Genomic DNA, 23,474 nt, shown 5'->3' with positions numbered 1-23,474 from the left:
CTTGCTCTTTTAAGGGTGGTTTTTTTTTTAAATATAACCTCTTTAGATCACCTGAGCTGAAAACTCAAATGAGCTTTTCTGATCACACGTCCCTCTGTCCTTTGGTTTGTCCCAGTTGGTTTTCCGCACTTTTTTTTTCTAATTGCTTGTAGATATTGAGCTGATTTTAGGTAGGTGAGTGTACAGGTGACGTTTGAATTTCAACTTGCATCATTCATTTGACTTATGACAGAATTATGGCATTTTTAATTTTTTACAATAATTATTGGGATTACTATTGGGTATGATCGGGTTCGTGATACACTTATGTAATATTCCAAAGAAGCTGCTGCCTATCCTACAGAAAGAAGGGGAATCCAGTAGGGGGCGTGTATTGCTTATACAATGGTTGTGTCTAAATATCACGAGTCTGAGGTATACATGAATATTTATGAGTTGCAACTAAAGAATAAAAGGAATCCGGTCCATCATATCATTCCCGGAATTTTTACATTCATATACACACATATTATTACAAATATGCTGCCTCCATTATTAAAACACAGCTAGTTAACCGTTTTTTTATCATTTATTAACGAAACGAAAGTCAAACGGTGAAAAGATTGTGGGCAGAGTAAACAACTGTAACAACAATATGACTGTACATGTACTGAGTAAGGCGACGAGTGACAGAAAAAATCTCGTGCAACACGCACGGAAATAACAAATACAAACAAAAAAGAAAACCAAGGCATGCCGGAAGAAAAAATTCCGGATTACAAGACGGCACACTCCTCGCTTGATATTAACAATATCATCAAATTTCAAAATAGACATTTAAGATAATGTAAACATGTAATAAATTAAATTACAGTCCATTTACAGTCTCTTGTAATATCTGTTGCACTGAATGACAGAAATGTTCACTGTTCCACAAGAACGATAAGTTCTGTAACGGGACGCACATAAGTTTTTGGTTCACCATTCATGATAATACGAATTATCACTTTACGCACTAGATCATCATCACTAGGTAGAAACTTGACAACGAATCCCATTGGTCAAAAATTGCGGTGTAGTTCTTTATCGCAAAGTAACACCACATCACCGGATGACAGATTTCTTTGTGGTAGATTCCATTTACGACACATCTGAAGAGTGTTCAAGTACTCCGTTTTCCATCGTCTCCAGAAAATGGATGCTAAGTGTTGTACCCTCCTCCACTGTGTCTGTAACAACTCACTCTTGTTAACATGATCAGAGAACAGTTTGTTGTCTTTAACACTTATTTTCTGAGTTAGTAAAGTTGATGGGCATAACACAAATGAATTCTCAGGATCTGTAGGTACCGACACAAGGGGTCTTGAGTTGATTATGAATGAAGCTTCTGCTAGAAATGTAGTGAGCACCTCATGCGTTAAACTCCTAGATCCGTAGTCGAGTAGCATAGCATCCAGTATACGTCTGGTGATCCCAATCATACGTTCCCACACTCCTCCCATGTGAGAGGAGTGGGGAGGGTTGAAGATCCACGTTGTTCTCTGCTCGTTGAGAAAGTTGTGGAGATGTTCATCCTCTACATTTATCACATTGACCTTTAACTCCTTAGCAGTGCCAATGAAATTTGTTCCTCTGTCAGATCGAAAGACGTGAACAGGCCCACGTATGGCGATAAAGATATGTACAGCCCTGGTAACAAGACAAGTGAATAGAGCAACCCATCTTTTACTGTTTGCTGCGTCACCTCTGGTACGTCGTGTGATAATGTTCCACGGTCCAAAAATGTCAACTCCAACGTTAGAGAAGGGTGGTTGTCCTGGTATGAGACGATCCTCAGGTAAGTTAGACATTTTCTGGTATTCTGGTACTTTTCTAAGCTTCCTGCAAGTGATGCACTTATGGAGGACAGATGACACAAGTCTTTTACCTCCGACGATCCAAAATCCAGATTAACGAATATGACCCTCTGTAACATGACGTCCTTGGTGTTTGACATCTGAGTGAAGTTTTCTGACAATGAAAGTGGTAACATGATGTTTCGCAGGTAGAATTATTGGGTTCCTAAATGAAGCATCAGCACTGAGGTTTCTCAAGCGACCACCAACACGTAAAATTCCTTCACTGTCAATGTACGGGACTAGTTTTTGAATATGACTGTTTTTTGACAAAGGTTTAGAGTCCTGTAAGTTTTCAACTTCCTCAGAATAGAATTTCTGTTGAATGTCTCTAGTAATGACCATTTCAGCTTTTCACAGAAGGTCAACATCACTCATCATGCTCTCTGCTTTACGACACTTCTGAATAAATCCATAAACTTTAGCAACCACTGCTACAAGTTTGTTCCACTTTGAGAATTTTGTGAGAAAATCATTGTTCAGGCCGTAAGCTGATTTTGTCTCAATGTCAGTTTTGTTACAGCGGATTTCCTTGTCTTCCTAGGGACTCACAAGAGGAAAATGTTCTTCAGAAGGTATGATGTCTGTTTTTTCTAGGTTAGAGATCCAGACACAGTTCTGCATTTCCCTCGGGAGAATTCCTCTCGTGCTAACATCTGCTGGGTTGATTTCACTACATATGTAGGACCATTGTGACGGATCACTTAGACTGAGGATGTGAGCAATACGATTAGCGACGTACACAAAAAATCGTTTCTTAGCATTGTTTATGTATCCTAACACAATCCGACTGTCACTAAAATATTTCACATCGTCTATTTCTATCTTTAGCTGTTCTTTTGCTGTTTGTCCTACATTCACAGCAAGTACCGCGGCACAAAGTTCTAGTCTAGGGATTGTATGTCCACTGACAGGGACCACTTCTGCTTTCCCTAAAACGAAGCCTTGAGAAGTAGAACCATTGGGATAGTGCGCGTTTAAATAGCAAACAGCAGCTATGGCTAGTTCGGACGCATAACAGAAAATGAGTAGCTCGAGGAATTTGTAACTTTTCCAAGTCAGGTAAGTTATTCTTCCATTTCTCCAATTCTTCAAGTAGGTAATCAGGTAAGGCTTCATCCCAGTCTGACGTGTCTGACACTACTTTCCGCAAAATAATCTTGCCCTGAATAATAACTGGAGCGATGAATCCGAGAAGATCATAAAGACGGTTCACAACAGAAAGTACACCTCTCCTTGTAGACGGTTTGTTTTCACTAGATACTTTGAATCTAATGGTATCCGTCTGTAAGTCCCACAGAAGTCCAAGACTGCTTTGAGTTAAGGTATCCTTATCGAAATTCAGGTTAACAAGGTTCTTGGCGAGGTCATTAGAATTAAAGGCTTCCATAACTTCTTTGACGTTAGATGCAAATTTGTGAAGTCTTATGTTACCATACTCTTTCATGGCATCTTGAGTTTTGTGTATGAGGCTGACTGCCTCATGAGAAGTTGCATAAGATTTCAAGCCATCGTCTACGTAATAGTCGTTCACAATGAAGTCTTTCACTTCCTGTCCATGGGTCTTAGCAGCTAGCTCACCAATGCGACGTAAACCATACATTGCCACAGATGGAGAGGAGCGATTGCCAAATATGTGAACTTTCATGCGGTAAGTAACCAGTGGTTTTTCAAAGTCATTATCTCTGTGCCACAAGAAACGTAAATAGTCACGATGGCCTTCATCCACCGAAATGAATGAAACATGCTTTGAATGTCGGCAACTACGGCTACTCTTTCTTTCCTAAAACGAATGAGAATTCCCAGGAGATTGTTTATGAAGTCAGGTCCTTGTAACAACTGTTGATTCAAGGACACACCCTTGAATTCCGCTGAGGAGTCGAAGACACCACGAATTTGATCCGGTTTATGAGGATGGTAGACTCCGAAAAGTGGAAGGTACCAATGTTCCTTATCCGGTAGTATATATGGACCCAATTCTGCATGATCACAGTCAAATATTTTCTGCATAAATGTAATGAAATGTTCCTTCTTTATGTTTTTTTTTCTTAAGGAGGCATCAAGACATTTAGCACGAAACAATGCTTGTGAGTAGTTGTCTGGAAGTTGTTCACGAAATTGCCGGAAGGGCAATGGAGCAGTCCATTTTCCTTCGATTGGATCAAGATGAAACTTGTCGTCCATAATCTTCAGAAAAGTGCGATCTTCAATCGAGAGGCCGAGTTTATTGTCATCTGGTGTTTTCTTGAAGATATATGTTTTTCTGATGACAGTCTTGTTCGTAGTGATGACAGTGTTCTGTATGTATAACGTTTGTTTGCATGGTTCCAACATTGTAGGTCGACCACTTTTATCGATGAAAGTTCTGTTGACATGTAATGGTGGAATGTGTTTGCCAGACAAGCAAACATCTCCAATAATTGTCCATCCTAAAGGAGATCGTTGAGCAAAAGGAAAACGTGGTGGTCCTAATCTCTGATCAATAACGTGATGTGCCTCTGGAAGATCCCGTCCTATAAGCAGTAGGACTCCCATACATGGATCTAACGGATGTAGGTCTCGAGCAATATCCTGCAGGTGTGGAAATGACGAGCGATATCCGGTGTAGGTATTTCTGTTTGGTATGTTGTCACACTCCAAGACAGGTGGTAATTTCAACTGACAATTGTCACTGATTGGCTCGATGACAAGGTTGTCAGCAACACGCCCACTACTGGTAACCTTGCCTGAACACGATTGCATTGTGTAGTCAACTGGCAGAGTTTTGATACACATAGAGTCAAAAAGGTAACTTTTACCTAGAGTTTCGTTGCTTTGGTCATCCAACATAGCGTAAGTCACAGTCGATGCTTGACGTTGACCTTGAACATATACACGCACTGGTACAATCCTTGCACATGACTCTCCACTAAATTCACCACAAATATCAGTACAGTTAGAAGAAACTGACTGCTTCACATTTCCAGAAAGTGAATTTTCCTCCTCGCCATGGTTTAGTCGGGAAGAAGAATTCCTGGACATCTGACGGTTACTAGCATCCTCATGAAGAGCTGTACAGTGGTAAGTACTTTTACACACATCACACAAAACTTTGGATTTGCATCGATTAGCGAAGTGATCTGACGTTTCACAACAACGAAAACAAATGTTATGATCTCGTAGAATGTGCTTGCGTTCCTCGATACTTTTGGTTCTGAAAGCTTTACACTTGTTTATAGTATGTCGAGATCCTTTGTGAATCAAGCACTGATGTCCGCCATTCACTGTTTCTGATGAATTGTCAGTTTTGTGGGTAAACACGGTAGGTTTAACTTTACTTTGTCCTTTGCGATTAAGGCGGTTCTCCTTACTAGAATCATCAAATATCAACCCAGGATCATTTCTGATGATGCTCATCTCACCAATGAATGCCACAAACTCACTGAAAGGAGGGAAGATTACAAAGTGTTCTTTCTTGTAATGAACCACACGATTAATCCACTTCTCCTGGACATAACGAGGAAGTCGTTGAACTATAGGTTTCAATCGAAGAGATGAATCAAGGTATGAAAACATCACACTGTATTCTGGAATAGCTTTCAAGGCCTGTACCTCACAAAGTAGGTCATGTAGTTCATACAACTTCTTGTGGTCTGTGAAATCTGTTAAAGTTTGCAGTCGAGATTTCAGGCTTGATTCTATCAACTCAGGCGATCCGAATCTTTCGTCCATACGTTTCCAGATGTTGAATAAGCATATTCTGGATTACTCGCACATGAAGCTCTAAGACTCATAATCAGTCTGTTAGCTTCTGAGTTTTTGTTTGTACAATTGGTGAGAAGTGTTAATTCTTCCAGTGGTGAACTTCTTATTTCTGACACCATAGTCTTAAACTGTATTTTCCACACGACATATTGATCTAGTTTGTCATCAAAACGCTGTTGTTGAAAACTTTCCAACAGTAAGTTCTTTTTGAGTAGGAAATTCGAGGCATCTGAATAATTCTGTGATGGTAAATTCACGGTAGACTGCGTTGGTATCTGTAGCAGTGGTGAACAATAATTGTCAACATTTCTCTGAGGATGGTTTGTACGAGTTCCACTATTGAATATGAAAGGCTCAGCATTGGGGTTCAATGTGAGATTGTCAACAAAGTTTCTTGTTTTCTGCTCATCAGATACACTAGGAACACTGGGTTTTAAATCTTGATGTTCCGTGGTTTCTTCTTCCTCTTCAAGTTCAAATTTAAGACGCATATTTGCAATGTTCAGTTCTTCCTGTTTTTGCAGTAGATCCAATTCCACATCTATATCTTCCTGTTTCTGTTGACTTTGAGCTTTGTGGATTTTGTCTTCTAAGGTGATTTTGGACTTTTGTTTTTTCAGTTTTGCAGACTGTTCAGCAATTTTAAGACGGGCTTTAGCTTCCTCCACTCTCTGTTGTGAACGTCTACTGAGCGTTGATGATTTAGAACTTGCTGTCTTATGAGATGGGTTAGAGTTCACTTCCAACTGGACCAAATCAATATCATCTTGTACTTTCACTAAAGCGTTTTGAACCTTCTTATTTATCTCGTTAAAATTCTTCCGTATAGTGTCTAACTCTTGTGTGCTATCAGCTGTGTGTTTTCTATCGAGGTAATCACCAAATTCTTCATGATAATCTTTGTAACGTTTGAAACTGTCCTCAAGTTTTTCTTTCACTGACTTTAATGCGTAGATCTCTTTTGCAGATGAAGCACATTCTAACAATACACTTTCAATATCCTCTGAGAAGCGTAAAAGTATGTCTCTATACCTCTGAACTTTTTCTTCATATTGTTCTTGTGCTTTCTGTTTGAGGGTGTGCACTCTACGTGACGTATCTTCGTCCTCTGTATAAATCTTCCTCAGGTTATGAGCCATGCCTGAGTAGTTGAAACTCTGGAACGTTTTTACCAATCTTTTCACTATGCTGCCTCCATTATTAAAACACAGCTAGTTAACCGTTTTTTTTATCATTTATTAACGAAACGAAAGTCAAACGGTGAAAAGATTGTGGACAGAGTAAACAACTGTAACAACAGTATGACTGTACATGTACTGAGTAAGGCGACGAGTGACAATAAAAATCTCGTGCAACACGCACGGAAATAACAAATACAAACAAAAAAGAAAACCAAGGCATGCCGGAAGAAAAAATTCCGGATTACAAGACGGCACAACAAAGCTAATTGTAGTCCTTGACCTTGGAAAATTTTGATCACAAAAAGGGAAAAGTATTTTGCACAATGTATTCTTTTGAAGTTTTCATTTCAATAAATACAGCTCGATCACAGGCGCCTGTGAGCTCGATCATGAGCTCATATGCCATTGAAAAAAAGTACGGGTCATTGTATTCAAGACGTTTTATTACTTAAATTAACTATATACGTTGGTATTTTAATTTTTATTTGTGTAACAATAACAACATAATTTATTTAAATAATCCGACTAGGCAATTCTTGTCCGAATTACCTTGAATGATTTCGCGCGCGTTCCTAATGTAAACAAACCCATGCCATCATTTGATGAGTACCAAGAGTTAGAATCGTTTATTGAAAATTTAGAGCGGGACACAACATCGCAGTTCATCGCACAGAGAATAAGTTTACAACAAAAGACACTTCAGTTTGCAACCCGGAGGTAAGATTTACTTGCTGTGAATATTACTTAAATGGAGGCTACATGATATACAGCTAAAATGAAAATAAACTCTTGGGTCCAAAAAAAAAAATAATTACATTTATTGAAACTTAAGGATGACGTTTACTCAGGTTTCAGAAATCAGAGAGGAAATTTTATAAAGTATAATATATTAAATCAAAAATTGTTCTAATTGGATAGAATAGCTACGATTTATCTCAATATCAATTTAAAAATTAAATATGTAAGTACTTGAAGAAAATATTCAGGAACAAAACTCAATGTATGGCTATGCAGAGGAAATTCGGACTAAATTTGTAATTTTTTGTTTTTGTCGAAATTTTTTATTTCTTGCAATATTAATCAAAAAGTAAAGGTTACATATGTTTTAAGACATCATTTTGCAAATATTATATGTGTTTAAGCTCATAAATTATTTCAAATAAATAAATGTTATGAAATTAAGAAATTCAAAAACATGTGCAAAAACCACTGCAGTCACCATATCTCAATAATTTGATCATTGACCCCATATACTATTAATACCATGAAAATGAGGGTAACAAAGGTAACCTGAGGCAATAAATAATTTAGAGTTCTTATCAGTCAGATTTTTGCAATATTTAATTAAAAATAGGGAAAAATATGAATATGACAGAGGAAATTCGGACTGTAATAATTATCACCTTTATGGCTCAAACTCTACTCATTTCTTTATATGGAGCAACTCTGTTCCATTGCTATAATATTTCATTATTTAAAGAGTTCTGTTGCTTGTAATGTTTTGTGAGTGAAGAAAAAAAATGGTCATAGTGTGAAAAATTGAGGTTTTTCCCGAGAAATACTCAGGGGCCCCTAGCATGAAAACAAGGTCATTAACCTAGTTATTTGAAATTGAAATTTAACACAAGAATCATAGGTGTACAATGTGCAATGGGTGGTTTTTCGTTCTTATCAGTGGAATTTTTAGTCATCTGAGTAAAGGTATACCTTAAAGCATCTATAGATCTTAATAGTAAAGTTATAAATTTACATGTATTCAGTATAATTACCAAAAAATAAATCTTTATTCACACTGCATTTAAAGTCCACATAGTTCAGTCACTTAAACGATACTTACAAAACAGGTAAGAGTCAAGTACCCTACGCTATTGATACGGTCTACCGAGTACTACAGGACAGGTAAGTGACCAGAACCCTAGGCTATTGATACCGTCTACCAAGTACTACAGGACAGGTAAGTGACCAGAACCCTAGTCTATTGATACGGTCTACCGAGTACTATAGGACAGGTAAGTGACCAGAACCCTAGGTTATTGATAAGGTCTACCGAGTACTACAGGACAGCTAGGTAAGTGACCAGAACCCTAGGCTATTGATACTGTCTACCGAGTACTACATGACAGGTAAGTGACCAGTACATTAGGCTATTGATACTGTCTACTGAGTACTACAGGTCAGGTGAGTGACCAAAACCCTAGGCTATTGATACAGTCTACCGAGTACTACAGGACAGGTAAGTGACCAGAACCTTAGGCTATTGATACTGTCTACCGAGTACTACAGGACAGGTAAGTGACCAGTACCCTAGGCTATTGATACCGTCTACCGAGTACTACAGGTCAGGTAAGTGACCAGAACCTTAGGCTATTGATACTGTCTACCGAGTACTACATGACAGGTAAGTGACCAGTACATTAGGCTATTGAAACGGTCTACCGAGTACTACAGGACAGGTAAGTGACCAGTACCCTAGGCTATTGATACGGTCTACCGAGTACTACAGGACAGGTAAGTGACCAGTACCCTAGGCTATTGATACGGTCTACCGAGTACTACAGGACAGGTAAGTGACCAGTACCCTAGGCTATTGATACGGTCTACCGAGTACTACAGGACAGGTAAGTGACCAGAACCCTAGGCTATTGATACGGTCTACAGTTAGTCCTTCTGTTGAATTTGATGGCACTCCTTACATCAACATAGGATGGATGGTAAAAGAATGTCACCATAGACCAGATAGACAGAGGAGAGCAAAGGAAAAAAAGAAACAAAGACATGTAAGTTGTCTTGCTTTTGAAGTACTAACATATTTTGTTTTTTTATAAAATCAGATTGAAATATATTTTGATGAAGTGAAATGTTTGTGGCAGGATAAAAAAATATTTATTTAAGGGAATTTCATTTCTTGGAGGATTGTAGAGTAATAAATCATTTAAATTTCATAAAAAGTAATTATTTGTATGCATTATTTAATTACTGTAAACCATCTTTTATTTGCGTTCGAGAAATGTTTGCGAAGTTCGCGAGAGCCTCGTCATCGCGAATATTTCTCGCAACGAACAGGTTCTTAAGAGCGAGTCTACGAGAAAATCATGCAAAATTAAAAAATTGTTACACAAGTCACATTTTAAAAAGATGATTTTAAATACATAATTTTGAAGAGAATGGACCTATATAACTATTGTGAAAAAAAATTCAACAAAGGTGTCCTCCTAATCGAGATAGCCCCGAATCTATTTATAGCCAACTGATGGGCTGGATTTTCAAAGAAAAATAGCACTTTTATGAGCCCTTCAAAAAAATAAAATGAATCAATGATTTTTAAAAAATTTGTGTTTTATGTTGAATTATCAAGTAAAACTTTTTGTTTATAGTTGAATTTTGTTTACCAGATCTTATTAATTTGGGAAATTCAAAAGGTTTTATAAGAGAAAATTCACTTGACTTTTATATCTCTACAAGAAACGCAGTGCTGTGTCTGATACAACGGGTGAACTTTTGTTTATAATTATCTATCTGATTTAATTAGTTATTTTACACAACATATTTCAAGGAATTTCTTGGATTTACAATGAATTTCGAGATATACACTTTTGAATCTCTTTATTTTTTACCGAATTATCGATCTTTTCGAACTCTTCAGTGCATGAAGAGTAAAAAAGTCATTATTTACATGGAGGGAAATGGCAGCGATGTCGTCGGGTATGTGTGATTTTGGTGAAGATTGTGAAGAAACGGCGATATATTAATTGAACAGCTGTGTTAAACAAACCTTTCACCACCTCAGATATTTGGACTCATAACTCTAAGGGTATAGATCTGCCCAAAAGTTATTTAATTCTATCCAGAGCGGGTATCGATGTTATCAGATACGCGCTTGGTCTGTACTGGAAATGGAGCGAGAGATCTTGTGTACATCCCTTTCATGGTTTATCTAAAACGAAACCAGACTGACTCAATGAGGCATCACACCAGTTTTGAGCCGGGAACTTTGATTGCGTCTACAGCTATCACTATCAGTCCCAATAGATGAAGGTAATAAGAAATTTGTCAAACTGACCAAGTTATGAAATAATATCCTTGAATTATTATACTTAAACTTGATTTTTTTCTTAACAAGTCTTGAATATATATGATTCCTAAACTTGCTACTTATGTAGTTAAAAGTTTATGGCAACAAAATGACATAACAATAGGTTTAGCTGCTAAAAATAGATATTTATGACAATCCCGGAGAGCAATACGTTATATCGCGACTACCAATGAGTACCTCGCAGTTATCTAACTTACTACCGCTCTTTTGCGGGGAAGTCGAGAAAAGTCTACATTTCTGGGGGCAAATGACTTTGTTTACAGTAGTGACAATCGAATGATTCGAACAATTTAATGCCAAAATCACGATGATTTGCCAGATATTGAACTCCAAATAGTAGATTGTCAAATAAGGAAAGTTTAAAATATTTTGTCTGCTTAAAAATATGACGATTTTCAATGAAAATTTAACGAGAGGAGTCCGCTTAATTGAAAATATCGTTAAAAATGTGACAATTAAGGATTGGCTCCTCTCAAAAATATATTAGGCTGGTTTAGTGATTGTTTAGCGAGGTATTCCACCAGGATTTTTTACTTATCTGTCCTTATAAATGCTACAATGATCGATCTTACATTGTATTGAATAGCACATTGTCCCCACCCAACAGACGATTCCTACCTCCTTCGCGAAAGAGTTCCGCTAAGTTAAGTAATCGCGATATCAAGTATTGTGCTAGTTAGAATAATCTAACTGTGTCTTGGAACACGCCCTGACCACAGTTAGAATACGTCCCATACACTTGCAATGTAGCAAATTGGAGCGGATCTTACTCTGAAATGATATTTAAGAATATAAAAGGATTTGCACAGGAAATAAATACTAAATTAATCAAAACAAACCTTTTTGAGATTGCATATAATTATGCCTTTTATCTAATGTTGGCAACGAGTACCCGGTTAACCGTCGAACGTTGTGAGTATCGGTTAGAAAAACTGCTATTCGGTTACTCGGATGAAATAAATTCTACATAGTAAAGGCATAGTAAAAATGAATGTTTTATAATTTATAAATGTATACTTACTTAAACATTTCCTTAATTTTAGGTAACGTAAGATTTGATCTAGTGCATGGTTGTAGTGAATCAAATTGTTTTGATTAGTTTTCACAGTTTATATAATTAATAGCCTTGATTGTCTGGGGTATACATATTTTGAAGGCCTGAGTTATAATTACCTCATTTGATTATTTAACGAGATGCCGCCGCAGACATAATAAGTTTGGAGTTGTAACAAAAGCTCATTCAAAATGTGTTAAATCACCTAAGCTTAAATTATTCGAAAACCAGCGATTTACTGGACACTCCACATATTTATTATTAATTATGGGGTATGTAAATAATTATTCTCCTTGATTGCAACATATTTCGGGGGCTGAAAAAGAAAGTAAAAAATGGTGATTGACGGTGACGTACGTATTAATTTATTTGTCTTTGTGTGTTGAATTCCCTATTAATTTTCTTTATTTTAAAATCGAAAATCTTTGACGATATCGTATGTGTGTATTGTAAATATATTGTCCCTATACAGTATATTTGCGCATTACTACTACCGATAAGTATAGAATAAGATAAATAATAGATATCGATACTTTTACCAAAAATCATCCGAGTAACCGGGTACTCGATCAGCAGATGAAGCGAGTAACCGGTTACTAAAAATCGTCCGATTTGCCAATACTACTTTTATTCCAAAAAAATAATCCATATAAAGGCAAAAATCCAATAAATTTTGTCAACATTTTTCTGCCATGTTTACAATCGGAACTCTCTAGATTGTTCATAGTAAACAGTGATAAATGCACTGATTACGAGTTATCACCTGTGTTTCTTTTGCTACATTACGAATACACAGAACAAATTCTATCGTTAAACCGGGTCCTTAGGACATTTATCATTTTAACGATAGAAGATTCTATCTACTATTGTGCCACCCATTGAAAAAAAATGGATATTCATTGCATACAAAATGTTGCATATAGTTCTGGATTAATTCTTCCAAACTCTTACCTCAGTCAGACAGTAGGAAGAGCTAAATTGTTCAAATCATGACCCCAGGGGGTTAGGCGGAGCCACAATGGGGAATCAAAGTTTTACATAGAAATATAAAGGAAAAATCTTTAAAAATCTTCTTCTCAAGAACCACTGGGCCAGAAAAGATGAAACTTGTTTGAAATCATCCTGGGTTAGTGTAATTAGTCTAATTAGTCTAATTATGATCAGTGGGTTAGGGGGTCACAATGTGTATTACAAGGGGGAAATCTGGTAAAGAACAGAATGGTCAAAGCCATTCAGGTAATGATGTGGGCCGTGAGCCTCTTGTTTTTCTTTTGTTTTTTTTTGTTCGTTGGAGTTGGTAAATTGACCAAATTATGCTCGCCAAACAAGACACTTATTGATATTGGATTTGTCCCTTATTATATACAGGTCCATATTTGCCCTGCACCAGATTTGTATTTTTTGAACTTGAATACTGTTTGTTATTTCCATATATTTTCTTTTTACTTAGACAGAGTTGAGCAGCTGACCTATTCAACCATTGCCTCAATACCTCCACTGAATCTTAGAGATTGCACTGAAGTCAACGGTATGATGTTTATGAATGGTTTCATTAAACTTTCAGACTATGCAAAATCATTAATAAGAAAAAAATCTTGTATCTTTAAGTCGTCGGAGTTTTTCAGGTGACATTTTTCTATTAAAATTTGTCTGTCATGTGTAGATTATAAATTTACAATTCATGACCCCTGAGGGGGGTAGGGTGGGTGTGCACAATATAAATTTGCAAGGGGGGAGATCTGGTTAAGAACAGCATCATGGCTAAAGTTCCTGGCAATAGGGTGAGCAATGTGGCCCATAGGCCTCTCTTTTTGTGATAAGTAATAATTTTATAAAAAGTTTAAATACATCATAAGAAAAATTTTCTACAATTTTAGATGTTAACAACAATGCTAATCCTGCTGAAGAAACTTCAGGCAGCAGAACAGTTTGACAGTGTCCAAGCAATAGCCAATGAACTTACAGAATAAATGGCTGTGACTGAAACTCATTTCAATATTTTTGTACCGTAGTTTTACTTATATTGTTTTTATAAATAATACCTGTACTCAGATGTGTTTCCCTCATATAATTACATTTAATTCATTGACATTTATTAAAGTGGGAATTGATCAACTTCGAGGGTTTCAACAAACTATATCATTTTGTTGAGATGTTAATTCATTGATATACTGTTGTGTATTTTTCAATAGAACATGATAGAATGAAAGTACATCTTTTTGGAATTTTTTTTATTTGTTCTCAAACATGGTACATGTACTGGGATAAAATAATTTTTCAGAATGTTAATGTAGAATTTTGAATGTTTTTTTTCTTTTTTTTTTTAAACCTTCCAATACAGTTTTATAGATTTACAGTTATATTGCATATAATATTACCTGTAATTGAATTTATTGCATTGTGGTTAAGTAAATCCATTCACATTCAAAATCATGTTGTCTTAGAGGACAGAGACAATACAAGTAGTTTTATGGTATGAAAATTGAATCAATTCCTGTTTTAATTTTTTAGCAATTGTGGCCTTATGCTTCAAAGGATTATTAGAAGTTTAAAATTATTAAATGTGGTCTTTTAAGTACATTTCAACCCGATGTCTTCCAAAGTTCCAAACATACATATCTGTGGAGCTCATTACTTCATCAATCATCATACTCTCCTTCAACTATACTTACTGAAGATATTTGATATTCAAAGTACATGTAAATACAGATGTGTACATTATATTGTAATAGAATACTTTTTATGCACCTAGATCCATAGATACGGGTCGTACCGGTATATTGTTTTGTCCTATTTGTCTGTTTATCTGTTTGTCTGATTATCTGTTTTTCTGTTGTCAACTTTAACCTTTGCCATAACTTTTGACCTTGTGACCTTGACTTTGACCCATATATTAAAAAAAACTTTTGAGAACTTTGTTGCCAAAGGGCATATAGTGTTTCACAAACACATCTTAGTTTTATTGAATCATCTTTAAAAATATTAGTGAAGTTAACTCCCTCCAAACCCTTTGAGGTTTAAAAATAATTGTAAGAATGGTATATTAGTGTAATCTTTTCAGAATGTTGTAATTGAGGAAAAATTTATATTATTATACTACGTGTAGATTACTATGTTCATTTTACAAAATATGTAATAAATATTTAGATTTGAAACATTAAAGAACTAGGTCTAATATGGGATGAAATTGGCCTTGTTGATTTAAAAATTAGTAAAGTTTGTTTTCATCATAACTTTGTTGTATTTTATAATCCGACAAATTCCAATATTTTGTAAAAACACTATTTAATGAACTTTCAAGGAACCAAAAAAAAATTTCTCTCTTTACTGTGTATCAGGTTTTATGGCTCTTAGAATTAAGGCAAGAAAAATCTATTTTTAGAACATCTTGAGATAATTGTAGTTGTCTCCCGCTGAAAGTTTAACAAATTTAAAAGTTTTATAATGGAAATGATTAACACTGTTCATATGTGTATAAAATACACCATATCTTTTCCCAGAATTTTTTTTGTAATAAAGTAAAGCTGTAAAGGTAACTGGTATTTTTCATGTGTTTTATAACATTTATGGCCATTTGCCAATGACAAACATAGATAGTGCTCATGTACACTATGCTAATCAGCAGATTTTGACCAAATTTACAGAAAAGTCTTACAATACCTTGAAATGAATAAATATAATAATGGGAAGTGAAATTGAGAACCTAACATGAATAGCTCTCTGCATGGTTTTCTCATATACTCCCTCTTAAAGTCTATGTGTCTATTAACAAGAGAACCTAAATAGGCCTAGACGTGAAAAATAATAGTCGCCAACTAGTTTACCCCCGGTAAATTGCGAAATAATGTCGTCCTGAATAAAAGTTGGTTTACAGTAAATGATAAATGACAATATTTTTTTAATCAACAAACCTTGAAGAGAACTGTATAAATATAACTGAAATATATGCACCCGGTATTGTAAATATAGATAACTGGTGATTGAGAGATTTTTAATAGTTACTGTATACAGGGAAATTTTCATCCTGTTTTATTTTTGCCCGTTTTGCCTTACCCTCATTTGGGCAAATTTAAAAAGGGGGTGAATTCAAGGAATTACATAATGATTGCTATAAAAATTAGGATAGGGCGAATTTTAAATGGAGCAAAATTGTTCACAAACGTAAAAGGGCAAAAATAACATGGGGCAAAATAACCCTGTAATTACAGTATGTATGTCTGATACATGTAATTGTTGTATGTAATCTTTCTTAAAAAAAATTACTTGAAAAATAAAAATTTACATATAGACAATTGGCTTGATTATGAAAAAAAAAATTAAGTGTTTGGATGTTTAAAAGAAATTTATGGACAGTGTTTTTACTAAGTACTAATCTTGCACAGTTACAAGGTAAGTTAATAAATAATTTAAAATAGAATATACCGTACAGGGGATTAATTTCACTGGTTGTAATTTTCACGTTTTTCTCTTCTTTGGTATACGGTAATCACGGTTTCTTTAATTCGTGAATTTGGTATGTATTAAAAGTTTCCTCCCTTATCTATACCTATTGAAAACTTATTCACTGTTTCTTGAATTCACGGATTCATTAAAACCGTGAATATAGCGAATATTAACACCGCGAGTTATTTTCCCCCTATACAGTATACAATATTTCCACCAAATATTTGGTACTGCTCAATATTAAAACTAGATTACAAACTTATTGTAAGTGATTTATTGTCATTGATAGAAACCTGGAGACCATGATTACTCTAATAAAGGAAAAGCACGTAAGAAAATCCAAATGTCTAAAAAGCAAGCTTGTCCAGCAACAATAAGAATAAGAGCCATCATGAAATTCCCTGATTTCAAGGTAAATTTTTCATTTTTCCCTTTATACATAATTTGGATAGTACTGCTTGGGGTCTTTAAATATATATCATAGTTATTTGTCTTTTTTAGGTAGATTCATATAACAAAACAATTGATGAAAAGGAAGATATTTAGAAATCTCAAACAAGCTTTTGCAAACAGAGACACAATTCAAAAATCCCTTGTTTATTTGGTGTCATATCCAAGTGTCAAAGACCACAAGAACCACCTTACTGGAGAGGTAAGTGTTAATCATCAGTAACCAGAATTCTAGATACTTTGTATACTATATTACAATATTTCATTTTCAGAATAAATTTTCTTTTTGAATTATTAAAAGTAGTACAAAATTTTTCCCTTGTAGTTTGCAAGATTTACTCAGCGCATTGATCCGAGATTAGTTACACGCATAAAAGAACTTGTAGCTGATGGGTTGAGAAATGTTTCTGAAATGAAGAGACACCTACTAATCTCTGTGAAAAATGACTTATGTCCAGATGAGGATATTCCCAGAACAAACAGAAGATTTTTTCCATTGGACAAGGATATTAAAAACCACATGGATATTGCCATTAACAGCTTGAGGTATTGAATTATAAATGTTCCTAATTTGTATTTCGTATGTAAACTTAAGATAAGAGTAAGTAGGATTATTTATTTTCATCAAAGGGCGACTTAAGGAAGAATTAATATTTCTTTAATTATGAGGTTTAATTCATTAAAAATTTCCATTAGTATATAAGCAACTGAATCCCAGATTCTGAAGTGCAATAATGAATGATTGCTTCTAGGTTTTCCAAAGATGACCAGCTGAACCTTGAGTCTCTGGTGGAGACCTGGCAAGAGAGAAATCCAGAGGACAACTTCTTACTCAGGACATCATAAGTTTATCAAAAGTTTCAAACCTAATTGCCTCTGATAAAATGATCTAGAAGTTACCTTTGTATGTATTACCGATATATTTTTCAAACACAGATATGATACCACTACCCTTGGAGACATTCTATCGGAGGACTTTCTGTTTGTTCACCAGACCACCTGGCAGAAACGTCTCTTAAACTTGTATAGGAGAGACATTTGCATCAAGGATGCCACACATAAGACCTCAAAGTATGCCCTTCCTCTTTTTTTCATTTGTATGCAGACTAATGTTGGGCATTCCATTTGTGGTTCTTTTGTTGTTGCTACGGAAACAAAAAAGTCTATTCAGGAGGGCTTAAGAAAAATTAAGGAATGGAATCCAGGATGGAATCCGAGCTATTTCATGACTGACTATGATGAAAGGGAAATTCAAGCAGTTGAGGAAGTATTTGAAGGTAAAAAAAAATATGTACCCCAGTATATTATGGTGATATTCTACAAGTATATTTTTATCACATTGTAAACCAAATATTTTAATCACTGAAATCCTCTGATATTATGTTTAATTAATGAATTGCTTTTTTAACAGACTGTACTGTATCTGTGTTCTTTTCATTGTGAACAATCATGGACACGGTGGTTGAAACAGATAAAGCATGGTGTTGGTTCAAATCAGGATGAGGTTATTGAACTGTAAGTGTACACATGTGATTATTGTACCCAGTAATTTGTGTCATGTTTAATTGTGTGTGTATTTTCTCTTTGCATATATTTTTTTTTAAATATTGTAATGCAAAATTCTAAAGAGAATGATTCATGGTAAAATTAATTGGAAAATGTGCATTGTTTAAATATAATTAACCGTATCAATAGCCTAGGGTACTGGTCACTTACCTGTCCTGTAGTACTCGGTAGACAGTATCAATAGCCTAGGGTTCTGGTCACTTACCTGTCCTGTAGTACTCGGTAGACCGTATCAATAGCCTAGGGTACTGGTCACTCACCTGACCTGTAGTACTCGGTAGACTGTATCAATAGCCTAGGGTACTGGACTCTCACCTGTCCTGTAGTACTTCGTAGACCATATAAATAGCCTAGGGTACTGGACACTAACCTGTCATGTAGTATTCCGTAGACCGTATCAATAGCCTAGGGTATTGGTCACTTATCTGTCCTGAAGTACTCGGTAGACCGTATCAATAGCCTAGGGTACTGATCTTTCACCTGTCCTGTAGTACTCAGTAGACCGTATCAATAGCCTAGGGTACTAGTCTTATACCTGTCTTGTATTACTCGGTAGGCCGTATCAATAGCCTAGGGTACTGATCTCTTACCTGTCCTGTAGTACTTAGTAGACCGTATCAATAGCCTAGGGTACTAGTCTTATACCTGTCTTGTATTACTCGGTAGATCGTATCAATAACCTAGGGTACTGGTCACTTACCTGTCCTGAAGTACATGTACTCGGTAGACCGTATCAATAGCCTAGGGTACTGATCTCTTACCTGTCCTTTAGTACTCAGTAAACTGTATCAATAGCCTTGGGTACTGATCTCTCACCTGTCCTGTAGTACTCAGTAGACCGTATCAATAGCCTAGGGTACTAGTCTTATACCTGTCTTGTATTACTCGGTAGGCCATATCAATAGCCTAGGGTACTGATCTCTTATCTGTCCTGTAGTACTCAGTAGACCGTGTCAATAACCTAGGGTACTAGTCTCTTACCTGTCTTGTATTACTCAGTAGACCGTATCAATAGCCTAGGGTTCTGGTCAATTTCCTGTAATGCAGTACTTGGAAGACTGTATCAATAGCCTAGGTTACTAGACCCTTACCTGACTTGTAGTACTTAGTAGACCGTGTCAATAGCCTAGGGTACTGGACTCTCACTTGTCCTGTAGTACTCGGTAAACCGTATCAACAGCCTAGGGTTCTGGTCACTTACCTGTCCTGTAGTACTCAGTAGACCGTATCAATAGCCTAGGGTACTAGTCTTATACCTGTCTTGTATTACTCAGTAGACCGTATCAATAGTCTAGTGTACTGGACTCTCACCTGTTCTGTAGTACTCGGTAGACCGTATCAATAGCCTAGGGTAGTAGTCTCTTACCTGTCTTGTATTACTAAGTAGACCGTATCAATAGCCTAGGGTTCTGGTCACTTACCTGTCATGCAGTACTCGGAAGACTGTATCAATAGCCTAGGTTACAGGACCCTTACCTGACTTGTAGTAGTTAGTAGACCATGTCAATAGCCTAGGGTACTGGACTCTCACCTGGCCTGTAGTACTCGGTAGACCGTATCAATAGCCTAAGATACTGGACCCTTACCTGTCTTATAGTACTCCATAGATCGTATCAATAGTCTAGGGTACTGGACTCTCACCTGTCCTGTAGTACTTGATAAACCCTATCAATAGCCTAGGGTACTGGACTCTCACCTTTCCTGTAGTACTCGGTAGACTTTATCAATAGCCTAGGATACTGGACTCTCACTTTTCCTGTAGTACTCAGTAGACTGTATCAATAGCCTAGGGAACTGGACTCTCACCTGTCTTGTATTACTTGGTAGACCGTATCAATAGCCTAGGGTACTGGACCCTTACCTGTCTTGTAGTACTCCCTAGACCGTATCAATAGCCTAGGGTTCTGGTCACTTACCTGTCCTGTAGTACTCGGTAGACCTTATCAATAGCCTAGGGTACGGGACCCTAACCTGTCTTGTAGTTCTCATTAGACCGTATCAATAGCCTAGAGTACTGGACTCTTACCTGTCCTGTAGTACTCAGTAGACTGTATCAATAGCCTAGGGTACTGGACTCTCACCTGTCCTGTAGTACTTGATAGACCTTATCAATAGCCTTGGGTAGACTGACTCTCACCTGTCCTGCAGTACTCGGTAGACTGTATCAATAGCCTAGGGTACTGGACTCTTACCTGTCCTGTAGTACTCGGTAGATCGTATCAATAGCCTAGGGTACTGGACCCTTACCTGTCTTGTAATACTGTATCAATAACCTAGGGTGCTAGCCTCTTACCTGTCTTGTAGTACTCAGTAGACTGTATCAGTAGCCTAGGGTACTGAACCCTTACCTGTCTTGTAGTACTTAGTAGACCTTATCAATAGCCTAGGGTACTGGACCTTTACCTGTCTTGTAGTTCTCAGTAGACGGTATCAATAGCCTAGGGTACTAGTCTCTTACCTGTTTAGCTTCTTAAATATTTGAAATAAATGCTTCATATTTTCTTCTTTTTTGTTTTATTTTATGGTGTTAATTTTTTGTATTTAAGCAAATAGATTATGCTATTATTTTCTCTATTTATTTACTAATTAAACAGATTACATTTTATTGAGTGTTGTTTTCTATATGTAAAATTGATATTTATGTTTCCGTCCTTATCAATCTCATTTAAGTTCAATTTTTAAACTATTTTCTTATTTAAATGTTCTTTTTTTTTGTAATATTCTTTTCTTTAGTCTTCATATTTATTTACGATTCTTTGAATATTCTATGTTGATGAATAAGTATTTCCCTGATGTTAATATACCAATTGAAATAGCTTGAAATCTTTTTCTTCTAAAAAAAAAACTAATTCATTTATTTTAGGCATGAAATTTAACGTTAAATCGGTGTTTAATGCATTAAAAACAAAACATTGAGATGGTTTTCTTATCAATGATGATTTAAAAAAAAAACATTCCGGAAATAATATAAACCACCGGGTTTCTTCTAATCGTTAGAGACATCTCATAAATATTCATAACTACGCTAGGTCCGTGAAATTTAGAATGAACCTTATACTTATTTATTGTTTATTTATTATTTTAGTATCATAAGCATTTTGTGATAATTACCAAGACAAAACATGCTACTGTAAACATGTCATTTTTCAAAGCATTATGCTATACTCATAAATTTAAAGTACCTGCCTAAATTCCAATGTTTATGTAATTTTGTTATTTTTTGTTTACTAACATGGCTGTTATTTGAGGACCCCATTGGAAATAAGCTTTTTAATAAGGCTTTTATGGGCTATCCTTAGGTAATATTTATCAACTGTATGTCATGCAATGTATTTAATAATAATTACATATATATGTTAAATTGATCTTTCTTAATTAGCATAGTGCTGAGATAATGTGTGTGTATTTCTTTTTTCTAGTAGTATGCTAGTCTTTAATGTTTTAATTTGTTAATCATGACATTCTGTGATATTTTTACCTGAATAAAATGAAATGAAATGAAATGAAATACAATACGCTGTACTCTCCGAAATCTTGTTAATAATATATGATTGATTTTTTGATAGACTTAAAATAAAAGAAAAGATTTTATGAACATTCACTTATATCCAAAATATTTCAAATATGGTGATGCTTTAAATTTAAAAACTTAATTTCAATGGAAAATATCTACCCCCCTCCTCCCCCTTATAAGTCCCCTACCGGTGAAACCGGGGGAGACTATAGGCTTCTAATGAGTCTGTTCGTCCTTCTGTCTTACTTGATTTCCGTACGTTTTTTAAATCCTACTTGCAGATAGATGTATAGAGCTGATTTTTTGTAGGTGAGTGTAAAGGTGAAGTGAGTGTATTTTGAGATACAAATCGATTTTGAATGTCGTTTCACTTCAATGATTTTTGACAGAATTATGAGATTTTTATTTTTTCATAATGGTTTCAGGTGTGGTTCGTGCTGCGCTAAATTCCCAAAGTCAACGAATCAAATATGAAGCGAGAAAGACATGTAAAAATGAGTTGAAATTTTGTCTTTATGTGGATTATTTTTAGGCAAAAGACATGACACGATAACCTCAAAATTTTAACATCAAGCAGTTTTACATGTACCTTGGTCATAACTTTTGCATTAAATATTAAATGACATCATGATCGTGAAATAACGGAAAAGTCCTTCATCAATATTCAGTGTATAAATAATGGACTAACAATTGATATAAAAACGCCAGTTATAGCATTTGACTCAATGATAAATTATGTTTGCTGACAAGGTCATTGTATCGACCATAGAATTTACGAAATGATGACTTTAAACGAGACTGCTGATATTCTTGTTTCATCAAATTGCTTGACAATAATTTACCTCGTTTTAGAAATTGTTCATACATAGAGCATGCTCTTGCGTATAGAATCAACTGAAAAAATAACAAAACCCCAAATAACCGTTCCAAAAAAAAACCCCACTATACATCTCTCTAGCAACTGAGTGGGCTTGTGAAACCACTGAGTGAGCATATCGAACCACTTAGTGTATATATTGTACCACTTAATGGTGTGTCTAACCAGTGAGAAGTTGTCTTTAACCACTGAGTTGGCGTGTGTGACCACTGACTGGGTATGTCTAACCATTGATGGGCATGGCTAATGGTAACCACTGATTGGGTGTGTCCAACCACAGAGTGGGCCTGTGTAACCACTGAGTGGGTGTGTCTAACCACAGTTGGTATGTGTAACTAATGAGTGGGTGTGTCTAACCACAGTTGGTATGTGTAACTAATGAGTGGGTGTGTCTAACCACAGTTGGTATGTGTAACTAATGAGTGGGTGTGTCTAACCACAGTTGGTATGTGTTACTAATGAATGGGTGTGTTTAACCACAGTTGGTATGTGTAACTAATGAGTGGGTGTGTCTAATCACTGAGTGGGCATATAACCATTGAGAAGATGTGTTTAACCAGTTAGTGGGCTTCTGCATGTAACCATTGAGTGGGTGTGTCTAACCACTGAGTGGACGTATCTTACCATTGAAAGGGCGTATTTAACTACTGATCGGGCTTGTTTAACCACCGACCAGGC

General features: G+C 35.8%; 1 long non-coding RNA gene across 1 annotated transcript; it reads left to right on the top strand.

The window, feature by feature from the left end:
• Positions 1-10,669: 10,669 nt before the first annotated feature.
• On the top strand, positions 10,670-13,949 carry LOC134252189 (uncharacterized). Its single transcript, XR_009988923.1, has 3 exons — positions 10,670-10,834; positions 13,397-13,474; positions 13,824-13,949. It is a non-coding gene; the product is annotated as an uncharacterized LOC134252189 (long non-coding RNA).
• Positions 13,950-23,474: the final 9,525 nt, after the last annotated feature.

The sequence above is a fragment of the Saccostrea cucullata genome, unplaced genomic scaffold (genome assembly GCF_032062105.1).
Source record: "Saccostrea cucullata isolate Sc308-1 unplaced genomic scaffold, CSIRO_AGI_Scuc_v1 ctg1617, whole genome shotgun sequence".
Taxonomy (NCBI): domain Eukaryota; kingdom Metazoa; phylum Mollusca; class Bivalvia; order Ostreida; family Ostreidae; genus Saccostrea; species Saccostrea cuccullata.
The sequence above is the reverse complement of the archived record's forward strand: the minus strand, read 5'-3'. Positions and strand labels throughout refer to the sequence as shown.